General features: G+C 44.5%; 1 protein-coding gene across 1 annotated transcript in view; it reads right to left on the bottom strand.

Moving 5' to 3' along the window:
• Positions 1-5,711, bottom strand: part of LOC147106392 (glycosyltransferase 8 domain-containing protein 2-like) — a 54,640-nt gene extending 48,929 nt beyond the window's left edge. Inside the window, exon 1 of the mRNA XM_086009458.1 lies at positions 5,385-5,711. The gene's annotated coding sequence lies outside the window, so the exon portion shown is untranslated. The remainder of the gene's footprint in view (positions 1-5,384) is intronic.
• Between the last annotated feature and the right edge of the window lie 9,154 nt (positions 5,712-14,865).

Below are 14,865 nucleotides of genomic sequence, written 5' to 3'. Positions count from 1 at the left end.
TAGTTTGCTGGGGAGGCTTCTTCCTCCCTGAAGAAGGGAAGAGCACCTCTTTATGAGCTCTTGCTCCCTCCACTAAAGCCTGCAAGGTAACGTCATCAATTCTGGGTGCAGACCTAGGTCTCTGGCTGGCCATTCTTCCTGCAGGTGCCTCTCACTGCAAAGGCCAAAAGGTTGGCAGTCTGCAGAAGAAGCAAGGCTTGTTGCAGACCTTAAATGCAGCAGCAATGATGACGTCATCGGAGGCGACTTTCAGACTGGAAAAACTCATTGGCCATGGGTTCCCACACGTTGGAACTCAATTGGCCAATTAAGTTAAAATCGCATCAATCTCCCATATCGATTTAGAATCGGGTAGATAACACGAAATGTGGATTACACGACCCCAGCCCGCCCCAGTATCAAAATCCAGCCCATCGACTCTATGACTGAAAGGTTAAACCACAACCCTTTCTGCACTCTCAGGTGGACGTAAAAATACCAAAGCACTTTACAACCAATGAAGTACTTTTTGAAGTGCAATCACAGTTGTAATGTAGGAAATGTGACAGCCAATTTGTGCACAGCAAGTTCCCACAAACAGCAATGTGATAATGACCAGATAATGTGTTTTAGTGATGTTGATTGAGGGATAAATATTGACTGGGGAGAATGGTAAATCCAAAAATGGTGTAGTGAAACCTTAATTCTATGCATATCTTTAAGAGCTCTACTCATTGAAACGCAGAAGAATGAGAGGCGATCTTATCGAAACAAGATTGTGAGGGGGCTTGATCGGGTGGATGTGGGGAGGATGTTTCCACTGATGGGTGAGACTAGAACTAGGGGGCATAATCTAAGAATAAGGGGCTGCCCTTTCAAAACTGAGATGAGGAGAAACTTCTTCACTCAGAGGGTAGTAAATCTATGGAATTTGCTACCCCAGAGAGCTGTGGAAGCTGCAACATTAAATAAATTTAAAATGGAGATGACGATATAAACGGGTTGGTCAGATGGGCGGAAAAGTGGCAAATGGAATTTAACCCTGAAAAGTGTGAGGTGATGCATTTTGGACGGACAAATAAGGCAAGGGAATACACAATGAGTGGTAGGACCCTAGGAAGTACAGAGGGTCAGAGGGACCTTGGTGTACATGTACATAGATCCCTGAAGGCAGCGGAACAGGTAGATAAGGTGGTTAAAAAGGCATATGGGATACTTGCCTTCATTAGCCGAGGCATAGAATATAAGAGCAGGGAGGTTATGATGGAGCTGTACAAAACGCTGGTGAGGCCACAGCTGGAGTACTGTGTGCAGTTCTGGTCGCCTCACTATAGGAAGGATGTGATTGCTTTGGAGTGGGTGCAGAGAAGATTCACCAGGATGTTACCTGGGATGGAGCGCCTCAGCTATGAAGAAAGACTAAACAGGCTGGGGTAGTTTTCCTTGGAGCAAAGAAGGCTGAGGGGGGACCTGATTGAGGTGTACAAAATGATGAGGGGCATAGATAGGGTAGATAAAGAGGAACTTTTCCCCTTAGTAGGGGGGTCAATAACAAGGGGGCATAGATTCAGGGTAAGGGGCAGGAGATTTAGAGGGGATTTGAGGAGGAACTTTTTCACCCAGAGGGTGGTTGGAATCTGGAACTCACTGCCTGAAAGGGTGGTAGAGGCAGGAACCCTCACAACATTCAAGAAGCATTTGGATGAGCACTTGAAATGCCATTGCATACAAGGCTATGGACCCAATGCTGGAAAATGGGATTAGACTGGACAGGGATGGATGGGCGGCGCAGACACGATGGGCCGAAGGGCCTCTTTCTGTGCTGTAAAACTCTATGACTCTATGACTCTATGACATTTTCCTAGCAGATAAGGGAATTAGGGGTTACGGGGAGAGGGCAGGGAAGTGGACATGAGTCTAGATTCGGATCAGCCATGATCCTATTGAATGGCGGAGCAGGCCCGAGGGGCCATATGGCCTACTCCTGCTCCTGTTTCTTATGTTCTTATGTTCAAATATTAACTGATTTTTACAGCTAACTGTTGCAACCACAAATGTCTAAATGAATTTCAAATACAGTTTAAAATTAATCTGATGCACAATGGGGAAAGCAAGTGGTAAAGATAACTGGAAATCAGCTAGTCCATCGGACACATTACTGTTGCACAAAATGCATATCCACCCAGCGATGGAATCTTGGCAGACAGCGGAGAAAACCCAATCCTCAGGCACAGTACAGTCAAAGAAAGCCATGCAGACGAGTCGACTTGCCGATGTGACTTAATCCACGCCAGGGTGCACCCTCTCCAGCTATGATATATGATAGATTGGCATCTTCAAGAAGATGAATACAGGAGCAGCATAAGATTTATTAACACTTAAAGCCAAACCCCTGCTTTTTTGCTTTAAACACAAGAGGTGCTGTAGACACGTATCAACATTAGGTATCAACCCAAAAACTCTGCACAGACTATCAATGGTGCCATTTAGTGGCAGCTCTCTCGCCTCTGAGTCAGAAGATTGTGGGTTCGCGTCCCACTCCAGCACGAAATCTGGAGTGATAATCCAGTGCAGTGCTGAGGGAGTGCTGCACTGTCGGAGGTGCCGTCTTTCGGATGAGATGTTAAACTAAGGCCATGTCTGCCTTCTCAGGTGGACGTAAAAGATCCCATGGCTTTGAAGAAGAGCAGGGGAGTTTGCCCTGGCCAACATTTATCCCTCAACCAACACCTAAAATAGATTATTTTGGTCATTATCACATTGCTGTTTGTGTGCAAATTGGCTGCCGCATTTCCCATACTACAACAGTGACTACACTCCAAAAGTACTTCATTGGCTGTAAAGCGCTTTGAGATGTCCAGAGGTCATGAAAGGCAAGTGCTGGTTAACTCTGCCTTTGAACTTCTGTGTACAAGATGGGGCCTCAGATTAACATCCAATCAGAAAGACGGCACCTCCAACAGTGCAGCACTCTTTCAGTACTGCACTGGATTGTCACTCTAGATTTTTTGCTGGTGGGGGACTTGAACCCACAATCTTCTGACGCAGAGGTAAGAGTGCTACCACTGCGCCATGGCTAACTCTCTAAATGATAGAGTTTTTGGATTGATACTTCATGTTGCTATATAAGTTTCTTTCTATTCCTTCTCTCGACTATGAAGCTTTCTTCTCCACATGTGCCATTACCCTGTACACAGAAGTTCAAAGGCAGAGTTAACCAGCATTTGCTGATCCTGCCTCGTTACGTCATGCATTAGGTGACCTGAATTTTTTTTTTCCCACTGGGCTCCCAGTGCAGCAAATTCCTAGTCACCTGGATGGGTGCAGCTCCAACCACACTCAAGAAGCTCGACACCATCCAAGACAAAGCAGCCCACTTGATTGGCACCCCAGCCACCACCTTAAATATTCACTCCCTCCACCACCGGCGTACCGTGGCTGCAGTGTGTACCATCTACAAGATGCACTGCAGCAACTCGCCAAGGCTTCTTCGGCAGCACCTCCCAAACCCGCGACCTCTACCACCTAGAAAGACAAGGGCAGCAGGCACATGGGACACCACCACCTCCAAGTTCCCCTCCAAGACACACACCATCCTGACTTGGAAGCATATCGCCGTTCCTTCATCATCGCTGGGTCAAAATCCTGGAACTCGCTCCCTAACAGCACTGTGGGAGTACCTTCACCACACAGACTGCTGCGGTTCAAGAAGGCGGCTCACCACCACCTTCTCAAGGTCAACTAGAGATGGGCAATAAATGCTGGCCTTGACAACAACGCCCACATCCCATGAACGAAATAAAAAAAACTAACGTATGATGTGGCAATACTGGGCAGCGAGTGCTAGTTAACTCGGCCTGTCACCATGTCCTTCTCTACTTCCTGAAACCAGCAGGTGTCTGCTGAGTGACAGCTGTCTCTAACTACCTCCTTGTGTTATGGCACCTATCTATTCTATTAAAGCTTAGTTTAGATCTTCTGTTACATTCCAGGCATCGCACTTTGCATAACAACCGATCTTCACCATCTATTTTTTAAAGTATACAATGAGAGAAAGAAACTCAGTTATTGCTGCTATTTTTCCCCCTCACTTTGAGATAACCTCGAGAAGTTGTTGAGATATCAAGGAGCACCCAAGCAATAGGTAAATGGAGTTGAGGTACAGATCAGCCCTGATCTCATTCAATGGGGGAGCAGGCTCGAAGGGCTGAATGGCCTCCTCCTGTTCCTATGAGCTGCTTCAGCAGCAGTAACTTACTCAGCCTTTTGCCGACCTAATATGACCACTTCTTGACAAGGAAAACCACAGAAGTGGCCTTAAAAGGGACAAATCAGGTTAGCAGCTAAACGTTACCACCGTTCATCAGACCCCAGACTAACCGTGAGCGACGTCAAAAGAAAAAAAAGACTTGCATTTCTAAAGCGCCTTTCATGACCTCCAGATGTCCCAGAGCGCTTTGCAGCCAATGAAGTACTTTTTCGAAGCGTAGTCACTGTTGTAATGTAGGAAACGCGGCAGCCAATTTACGCACAGCAAGCTCCCGCAAACAGCAATGTGAAAATGACCAGATAATCTGTTTTAGTGATGTTGATTGAGGGATAAATATCGGCCAGGACACCGGGGATAATTCCCCTGCTCTTCTTCGAAATAGTGCCACGGGATCTTTTACGTCCACCATGAGAAAGAGCAGACGGGGTCTCGGTTTAACGTCTCATCCGAAAGACGGCACCTCCGACAGTGCAGCACCCCCCTCAGCACTGCACTGGAGTGTCAGCCTAGACTTTATGCTCAAGTCTCTGGAGTGGGGCTTGAACCACACAACCTTCTGACTCAGAGGCGAGTGTGCTACCAACTGAGACAGGGCTCAGAGCAAATCAGCTTGTAGTATTGGAAACAAAATCTTGACACAGGGACACGATAACCATTCAACAAATGAGTTTTGAAAGAACATACATTGGGGGGGGGGATTACAACATTGTGACAACTAATGGTGATCCTACAATCTGACAGCAGCGCAAAGCCTCTTCAGTGAGCACACATTGAGCTTTACACTGGAAGCAATACGCGCTGTAAGTTATTTAGGTTTTAGGAAGGCAGCCCTCTCTGTTTTTTGGTGGTGGGCGGGGCGGTTGTCTTTATGCAATTGCTGGCGTTGCACCCCTTCGATCTCCGCCGAAAAAAAAGGTTCTGATCTGTAGTGGAATGGCCAAAGGAAGGGGAAATGTTGTGCTGACGTTGTGTGCTGTTCGAAGGAAGAAGGCTGCACTGCCCCACGAGCAAAGACTTACTTAAATACATCCCAGGCTGGGGCCAGCTTGCACAGCGGCTGTCGAAATAACAAGAGAATAAAAAAATAACCTCTGCAGATGTGCAAAACTGGCCATTAAAACATTCTTCAATTTACCTCAATGTCACTTCCAGACTCCAGCTGAACACGTCCGGTGTCAAGTTTTTAAAACAATCTTCTTTCTGGCCCTCCCTCAGGAGATATTTTCCTTTCGGTGAACAGAACAGCCAAAGAGGATGAACTTTCTTCACAAACTTTTGAGTGTAGCAGGCAGGACGGATATGCGGAGCTTTCCTTCGCCTCCTTTCCACGCGAGCAGGGGGAGAGATCCTGTATAAATTAGGACCAGATGTCTGTGCAATTCCCCATGCCCAGATCCTGTTGTTCGAATTCACTTCTCTCTCTCTCTCTCCCCCTCCTCTTTCCAAAATACAAATTCCATCTGCGGGCTGCACATCAGTCGCCAGGGGCGAGTGCACAGGCTCCTTGCAAATGAACCCAGTCATCTCAACTCATTCAAAATGTGGCCCGCATTGAGGTGCCTCGCCATCAAAATAAACACACGTTTAAACCGGTTTGTGTTTATTATTATAATATATATATAAATAAATCTCGCTTTTAACAGCAACAACTTGCATTTCTATAGCGCCTTTAATGTAGTAAAAACGTCGCAAGGCGCTTCACGGGAGCGTTATCAGACAAAATTTGACACCGAGCCAGGTAAGGAGATATTAGGGCAGATGAACCAACGCTTGGTCAAAGAGGTAGGTTTTAAGGAGCCTCTTAATGGAGGGGAGAGAGGCGGAGAGATTTCCAACATTTTCCAAATATTGACAGCTGAGAATACAACTTGTTAGGCTCTTGGCATTAATTTACGCTGTTCTTGGAAGAAAGACTTGCATTTACATAGCGCCTTTCATTACTTCAGGATGTCCCAAAGCACTTTACAGCCAATGAAGTACTTTTGAAGTATAGGCACTGTTGTAATGTAGGGAAACGCGGCATCCAATTTGTACACAGTAAGCTCCAACAGTGTGAAAATAACTATTAATCTGTTTTAGTGATGTTGGTTGAGGGATAAATATTGGCTAGGACTCCCTGATTAGGGAGAACTCCCCTGCTCTTCTTTGAAATAGCACCATGGGATCTTTTGTGTCCACCTGAGAGAGCAGACGGGACCTCGGTTTAATGTCTCATCTGAAAGATGGCACCCCTGACAGTGCAGCGCTCCCTCAGTACAGCACTGGAGTGTCAGCCTAGATTTTATGCTCAAGTCCTTCCATGTTCTTGCCATGGAAGGAGTTCAACGAAGATTCACCAGGCTGATACCTGGGATGGCAGGAATGACGTATAAGGAGAGATTGGGTCGATTGGGCTTGTACTCGCTGGAGTTTAGAAGAATGAGAGGGTATCTCATTGAAACTTATAAAATTCTGACAGGACTGGACAGACTAGATGCAGGAAGGATGTTCCCGATGGTCGGGGAGTCCAGAACCAGGGGTCACAGTCTAAGGATAAAGGGGTAGGCCATTTAGGACAGAAATGAGGAGGAATTTCTTCACCCAGAGAGTGGTGAACCTGTGGAATTCTCTACCACAGAAGGCAGTAGAGGTCAATTCATTAAATATATTCAAGAAGGAGTTGGATATATTTCTTAAGGCTAAAGGGATCAAGGGATATGGGGAGAAGGCAGGGACCGGTTACTGAGTTTGGATGATCAGCCATGATCGCATTGAATGGCGGAGCAGGCTCGAGGGGCCGAATGGCCTACTCCTGCTCCTATCTTCTATGTTTTCTATGTTTAAGTCTCTGGAGTGAGACTTGAAACCAGATACCTTCTAGACTCAGAGGTGCGAGTGCTACCAACTGAGCAATGGCTGACAAGTAAAAAAAAAGCAATATGCCCTCTCAGGTGGCCCCTATGAGTTTTCTCACAAGTTGCTTGCAGCAGTGCCCAGGAGATGAATCTTTATTCCTGGAGACTCCAGGACAATCTTGGGGGGTTAGCATCCCAATCTACCCCAGACCATGCTTTTTCTGGGGTGTTGGGAGTGGAGTGAGATGCGGAGAGGCTCAAGTCTACACTCACCACAACATCAAACGCTTGGCGAGGGAGTTCAAGTTAGCAGTAGATTTACTTCTGCCTGACAGGTGCCACACTCACCTGGTTGATGACAGGACTTAGTTACCAGCAGTCTTCCTTTGGCCTTGACGTGACCTGTTTTCTTCTGGGTGACAATGGGATTCACTTTGCAATGGCTCTCATTTTATCCAACGGCACGAGGTATACTGTCCCCCAAAACTGACTAAGACTTTATATGCCAGGGTGGGGTGTTGGTTGGTTATGTAAGGTTCTTGAACTTGACACCAACTTGGTTGCTAATAATTTTTATTGAGTTTGGACGAGTTTTGACTACTCAATGTCTTAAGTAATAATCATCAGAGAAATAAATGATATTACCTGTTTTTGCTTTGGACAGAGAACATAACCTCCGTCAATTCTTTCATTCTTGTCTCTCTCTACGAATTGTGAAGGAAAGCTTAAGATCTTTATAGGGCTCTAGTCACACATAACCATCCCTTAAAAGGAGTTGTTGTTCAGTTTCCTAATTGATCTGTTGATCATTGTCTTTGTTGTTTGTGCTATAGGCTACCCTCTTATCTGGAAGACCATTGACCCCTTATCCAGCATTCCTGGCTAACAAAAGACCTCTCTTTGCCGACAAAGCTTTTTCTTGCTAAATGTCATCCATACCCTGAAGAATTATTGAAAAGAGCAACTTGGCCATTTTAGTATTTATAGCTACAGTACAAGTCTACAAGCTTTTTATAAGTCAAAAGACAGCAGGAACCTTAATCATATGAGATTAAACCAAATCCTAATCCTACGTATATTTGCATATAAGAATAGGGTATCTTACAGTTGGGGTTAGGAAGGTTTAAGCTTTAAGAAATCGGTGGTGTTAATATGCTGGTGCCTGAAGGAATACCAACACCAGTTCCAGGGAAGCACCACACTGCTCCACTGGGGCAGGAAGAATTTCGATTTCCACCAAGACGGGTGAAAACTTTGGAAAGAACATGAAGCCGAGAAATAGAGGCCAACTTTTGGCTACAGCACAGGTGTGCTTGGGTAATGAACAGTCAGGGAAAACTGACTGCAGCTGAAAAGAAGCTTGAAAGAACGATTTCTATTCTCACTTTGTGTTTCTACCTAGCCTGTTTATGTAGAGCCATCCAGTGGTCAGGGTCTGGAAAGGTAAGGAGAGGTAAATACCCAGGTTGCTGTGGCAGGCTCTGCTTTCCCAGTCTAATGTTGCGTGACAGGTGTTTTTAACATTGTGCCGTCCTACTGCAGCATCTCGTACAGGTGTAACTGGCACTGTGTCCATTTGTTGGCACATTTAAACAAGATTTTCCCACAGATGATCCTGATGTAGGTGTGTGTGTATAGCACAAGCTATCTGTCTTTGTGGGTCACATAGGGGGCCAATTGTCAAGACTAAATCCACGTTCCTGTTAATTTGCACATATCTCAAGCTTCTGACAGGTTTTGAATTCAGTCTCATCCACCAATGAGGCAACGGAGCTAAGAACAGCCCTTTCCAAACATCCAGGCCCACAAAAGTCAAACAGGGGAAATCAGTGCACAATAAATGTGCGCAAATAGGACTGAAGATGCCTGGGCTTTAAAGGCCAGTTTGCTAGGCACCTGAGCTGCATACATCTACTCTCACAGGTCCTCTACATTAGCAGATCTAGAAAACGACAAGTTTTCCTGGGCTGCTTTGTAAACGGCCTCCAGCGGCTCCCTTAAGCGTGGGCCCTCCATGGTGCATGCTCCATCCATTTGTACTTGAAAGTTGCAATCGGGGTCCTGCAACTGGCGCAGGACCCTAATTAGCATACTTCAAGAAAGAAAGACTTGCATTTATATAGCACCTTTCACAACCACCGGAAGTCTCAAAGCACTTTACAGCCAATGAAGTACTTTTTGAAGTGTAGTCACTGTTGTAATGTGGGATACACAGCAGCCAATTTGCACACAGCAGACGGGGCCTCGGTTTAACATCTCATCCAAAAGACAGCACCTCCAACAGTGCAGCACTCCCTCAGCACTCCCCTGGAGTGCCAGCCTAGATTTATGTGCTCAAGTCCCTGGAGTGGGACTTGAAACCACAACCTTCTGACTCAGAGACGAGGGTGCTACCCACTGAGCCACAGCTAACACTGTTTCAGGCAGACAGACTGCTTGTACATTTACAGGCCTGTCTGAAAAATCACATTAGATAGGCCCTAGACATTAATGGGGCAGTTGAGGTGCCCCCCACCCCTCCCACGATTTGCAACGGCTCGCCACCCATTTTTTCAGGCGTGAAACAGGTGGCTGGCAGTTGTAAACTGGCCCCCTTAAGTATATGATGCACAGTTTTATAAGGACTATTCCATTTTGTTGTTGTTATTCCATGCCATGCAACGCAGAATATATTATTCTACTTTATTATGATATAAAGCTGTGTCCCTTTGAGGCCATAAATCTAACTGCTGTTAAGTAAACACTGGGTGAGTTCACAGGTAATCACCTCAAAGGCTGCATGTCAGAACCCCGGTTTTCTTTCTCCTTTTAAGTGTGGTTGGTAAAACCATTTAGAAGTTGTAGACATTCTGGCTCCTGTGTCAAATTTCTATCTTTGTTTCTTTTTACTTTTTTTTGAAGTGTGACACAGAAATGTGAGTGTGATACATGAAGTTCAATGGAGAAGTGTGCTGGGCAAGAAATGAATGCTCATATACAGATGTACCGATTTTATAACATCACCTCTCCTGTTGTGTTTTCCCCGGTGTCATGAATCTTATCATGACTCATGAAGTAACACTGGGCGGCCAGCTGGTGGCGCCGTCCAAGGAGTATAAATACTCGGGCGTGGGCCCAGCTTGCTCAGGATGTTTCTGTAACCAGGAACTAGTGATGTAACTAGAACTCGGTTTTGAAACAGTTAATTAAAGCCTTGTTTTACACTCAAACCAAGTGCTTAGTAGTCTTTTTACATCACCCAGTAAGTTGGATGTTAGCTCCATCTGTTATTCTTCTAAGATGCTGGCACAGGCACGATGGGCTGAATGGCCTCCTTCTGTGCTGTACCATTCTATGATTCTATATGAAGATGGATTTGTGTTCCTTTTAGGCAACAAGGTAGTAAACACAAGTCCAGGCCACTCAGGTTTAAATATTGTTTGATCAGAGAACTTGCTCAGGGAACAGGGATCTGAGGTCGATAGATTTTTGGACACTATGGGAACCAAGGGATATGGGTATAGGGCGGGAAGGTGAGGTTGAGGTCGAAGATCAGCCATGATCTTATTGAATGGCGGAGCTGGCTCAAGGGGCCGAATGGCCGACTTCTGCTCCTATTTCTTATGCTCTTAACTTTGCAAAAGTGTCATTTGTTTCAGCTCCAGATCAGAAGAACCCAGCATTAAGGAACTGACTTAATTCATTTTTAACGACTGTTTGGCACCTGTAACAGGATGAGGAAATACACACACTGAGAAAAATAAAAACATTCTTTATGAAGAATCATTGTTTTTTGAATTGCACGTATAAACAAAATAAAGCACAGGCTATGTCATCATTTCCTTTTCTTTCTACGCTAGGCTCAGTCTCTCTCTCTCTGAAATAAAAATGAAGCACTTGGTAATAGTACAAGTGTTAAACTTTACTTCATAAAAAACGTTCAACCTTTATTTTGAAGACAAAAGCAAAATACTGCGGATGCTGGAAATCTGAAATAAAAACAGAAAATGCTGGAAATACTCAGCAGGTCAGGCAGCATCTGCGGAGAGAGAAACAGAGTTAACGTTTCAGGTCGGTGACCTTTCATCCGAACTGGAAAAAGCTGGAGATGGAACAGGTTTTTAAGCAAGTGCAGGGGCAGGGAAAGGGGGGAGGGGAGGAAAGAACAAAAGGGAAGGTCTGTGATAGGATGGAAGGCAGGAGAGATTAAGAGACAAAGGGATGATGGTGCGAGGCAAAAGGAGATGGCAATGGGACAAGTTAAGAAACAAAAGATGGCTCTGGTTAACTTTATTTTGAAGACTTGTTTTCAAATCACTTGGAAAAAAGAGGAAACTCAGAGAACTCGCGACAGCCTGCTCCAAATAGCGGATTGAGAGAATCATACTGATTCATGCTGGCAGATTCTGTCCCTGCTCAGACTGCAGGCGTTACGATAGTTGGGAACTCCCTTTCGGCTTCCAGAGTGATAGGTGAGGAATTAATATCAATTGCGGCACAGACCGAAACTGCCAAGTAAAAATGTTAATGAAGGTACTCAAAAAACACAAAGGATAATTTTATATGCAAGTTTAATCCTGTGGTTGTGCAACTTGGAATTTGTACATATTTTTAAGTTTGAATCCTGAACATTTGAGTTTGTGAGTAAAGAAAAATGGCAGCTTGGTTGGTTTTTGTCACAACAAAAACTGGTGATGATTTTGGAAAACCTTTGAGGGATTTCCTTGGTTCAGTTTGTGTTTTTTTTATATTGCCTGATTTTCATAACTTCTCATAGTTGAGATTTCTTGTTTCTGTCCCTTTCATAAATACAATTTTTTTTCCATATCAGATGAAAGTATGACACAGAGAACCTGAACTGAACTGCACAGATAGGACACAGATAGTGCAATTCCTAATGTAGATAGGAGATAGATAGACACTGCGATGCCTTAAGTGCAATGGGTAGGAGACAGATAGACAGTCTGATGCCTTAAGGATAAATGATAGGACACAGATAGTGTGAAGTCTGAAGTGTAGCAAACAGGAAATGTATGTAGCGTGATAGATTGGAAATGTGGGTCGATGCCTCACACTTAATATATTACTAGCAGATCTCCCATGGCACTGTTCACAGTGATCGTACATTATTTTATAGGCACAGGAACATTAAACCATGTAGTATTCTGCTGCTAAGGTGCTGCTGTATCCTTTAAGACAACAAAGTCTATTTGCTGTTAAGTAAACAGAGGGTGAGTCCATTCAGTGTTTAATTGCTATGCAGGCTGAACTGCAGCAATTTAAATTTTTTTGGGTCTTTTTTAAAATGTGTGATTTGTAAGGTCCATTAAAAGGCTGCGTACAATCCTTATGGGTTACTTTAGAAAAAACACTGGTCTTCCTATGGATTACTATAGAAAAGAAGACAGTCTCTTAGTTAAAAAAAAGAATGGACTTGCATTTCTTTAGCGCCTTTCACAACCTCAGGACGTCTCAAAGCGCTTTACAGCCAATTAAGTGCTTTTGAAGTGTAGTCACTGTTGTAATGTAGGAAACGCGGCAGCCGATTTGCGCTCAGCAAGCTCCCACAAACAGCAATGTGATAATGACCAGATAATCTGTTTTTGTTAACAGATGGGTTACTTTAGAAAAGACACTGGTTTCCTTTAGAAATGAAGACAGAAGGTTGTGGGTTCAAGTCCCACTCCAGAGACTTGAGCACAAAAATCTAGGATGACACTCCAGTGCAGTGCTGAGGGAGAGCTGCACTGTCGGAGGTGCTGTCTTTCGCATGAAACGTTAAACTGAGACCCCGTCTGCTCTCTCAGGTGGACGGAAAAGATCCGAAGAGCAGGGGAGTTATCCCTGATGCCCTGGCCAATATTTATTCCTCAATCAACATCACTAAAAAAACAGATGATCTGGTCATTATCACATTGCTGTTTGCGGGAGCTTGCTGTGTGCAAATTGGCTGCCGCGTTTGCTACATTACAACAGTGAGCACACTTCAAAAAAGTACTTCATTGGCTGTAAAGCGCTTTGGGACGTCCGGTGGTCGTGAAACGCTCTGTATAAATGCAAGTTCTTTCTTTATTAGTCTCCTTATGGGTTACTTTAGAAAAGAAGACATTAGTCTCCTTATGGGTTTACATAGGATATACAGCACTGAAACAGGCCATTCAGCCCAACCAGTCCATGCCGGCGTTTATGCTCCACTCGAGCCTCCTCCTGTCTTTCCTCATCTAACTCTGCCTGAAAGGGTGGCAGAGGCAGAGACCCTCATCACATTTAAAAAGTACTTGGATATGTACTTGAAGTGCCATAACCTACAAGGCTACGGACTAAGTGCTGGAAAGTGGGATTAGGCTGGATAGCTCTGTCGGCCGGCACAGACAGGATGGGACGAATGGCCTCCTTCTGCGCTGTAAATTTCTATGATTCTATGAGCATAACCCTCTATTCCCTTCTCCCTCATATGCTTATCTAACCATCCCTTAAATGCATTTATACTATTTGCTTCAACCACTCCCTGTGGTAGCGAGTTCCACATTCTCCCTGCTCTCTGGGTGAAGAAGTTCCTTCTGAATTCACTATTTGATTTCTGAATCCCCCCATTTCATTGCTGAATTCCCCCTATTTGATCGCTGAATCCCCCTATTTGATTGCTGAATTCCCTTATTTGATTGCTTATCTAGTCTCCCCTTAAATGCCTCTATACTATTCGCCTCAACCACTCCCTGTAGTAGCGAGTTCCACATTCTCGCCACTCTCTGGGTAAAGAAGTTTCTTCTGAATTCTTTGGAAAAGACATTAGTTTCATTATGGTCTTTCCTTCTTTAAGACGCTTCTTAAAACCTGACAAAGGGTCACTGACCTGAAACATTAACTCTGTTTCTCTCTCTACAGATGCTGCCTGACCTGCTGAGTATTGCCAGCATTTTCTGTTTTTATTTCAGATTTCCAGCATCTGCAGTATTTTGCTTTTGTCTTACCAGCTACCTCTTTGACCAAACTATTGGTCACCTGCCCTAATTTCTCCTTATGTGGCTCAGTGTCAACTTTTTTGTCTTTGAATACACCTGTGAAGCGCCTTGTGATGCTTTATTACATTAAAGGCGCTATATAAATACAAGTTGTTGTTGTTGTTATTATGGGTTAATTGAGAAAAGGTTCTGTAGAAGGGTTTCGACCCGAAACGCTGACTCTACTTCTCTCTCCACGGATGTTGCCTGGCCTGCTGAGTTTTTCCAGCATTTTCTGTTGTTAATTCGGATTTCCAGCATCTGCAGTATTTTTGCTTTTGAGAAAAGGAGACATTGGTCTCATTATGGGTCACTCGAGAAAAGGAGACATTGGTCTCATTATGGGTCATTCGAGGAAAGGAGACATTGGTCTCATTATGGGTCACTCGAGAAAAGGAGACATTGGTCTCATTATGGGTTACTCGAGAAAATGAGACATTAGTCTCCTTATAAAATTCTAACAGGACTAGACAGACTAGATGCAGGAAGGATGTTCCCGATGGTGGGGGAGTTAATTGAGAAAAGGAGACATTGGTCTCATTATGGGTCACTCAAGAAAAGGAGACATTGGTCTCATTATGGGTCCCAGACCTGAAACGTTAACTGTCAAAACATCAGTTCTGATGAAGGGTCCCTGACCTGAAACGTTAACTCTGTTTCTCTCTCCACGGATGCTGCCTGGCCTGCTGAGTATGCGGAACTTGCTACCACAGGGAGTGGTTGAGGCGAATAGTATATATATAGTATAGAATAGTACAGAGGCATTTAGGGGAGACTAGATAAGCAATCAAATAGGGGGATT

Source organism: Somniosus microcephalus, chromosome 16 (genome assembly GCF_052327205.1).
Source record: "Somniosus microcephalus isolate GS21.2 chromosome 16, FLI_Smic_1.0, whole genome shotgun sequence".
In the NCBI taxonomy this organism is placed as follows: domain Eukaryota; kingdom Metazoa; phylum Chordata; class Chondrichthyes; order Squaliformes; family Somniosidae; genus Somniosus; species Somniosus microcephalus.
The sequence above is the reverse complement of the archived record's forward strand: the minus strand, read 5'-3'. Positions and strand labels throughout refer to the sequence as shown.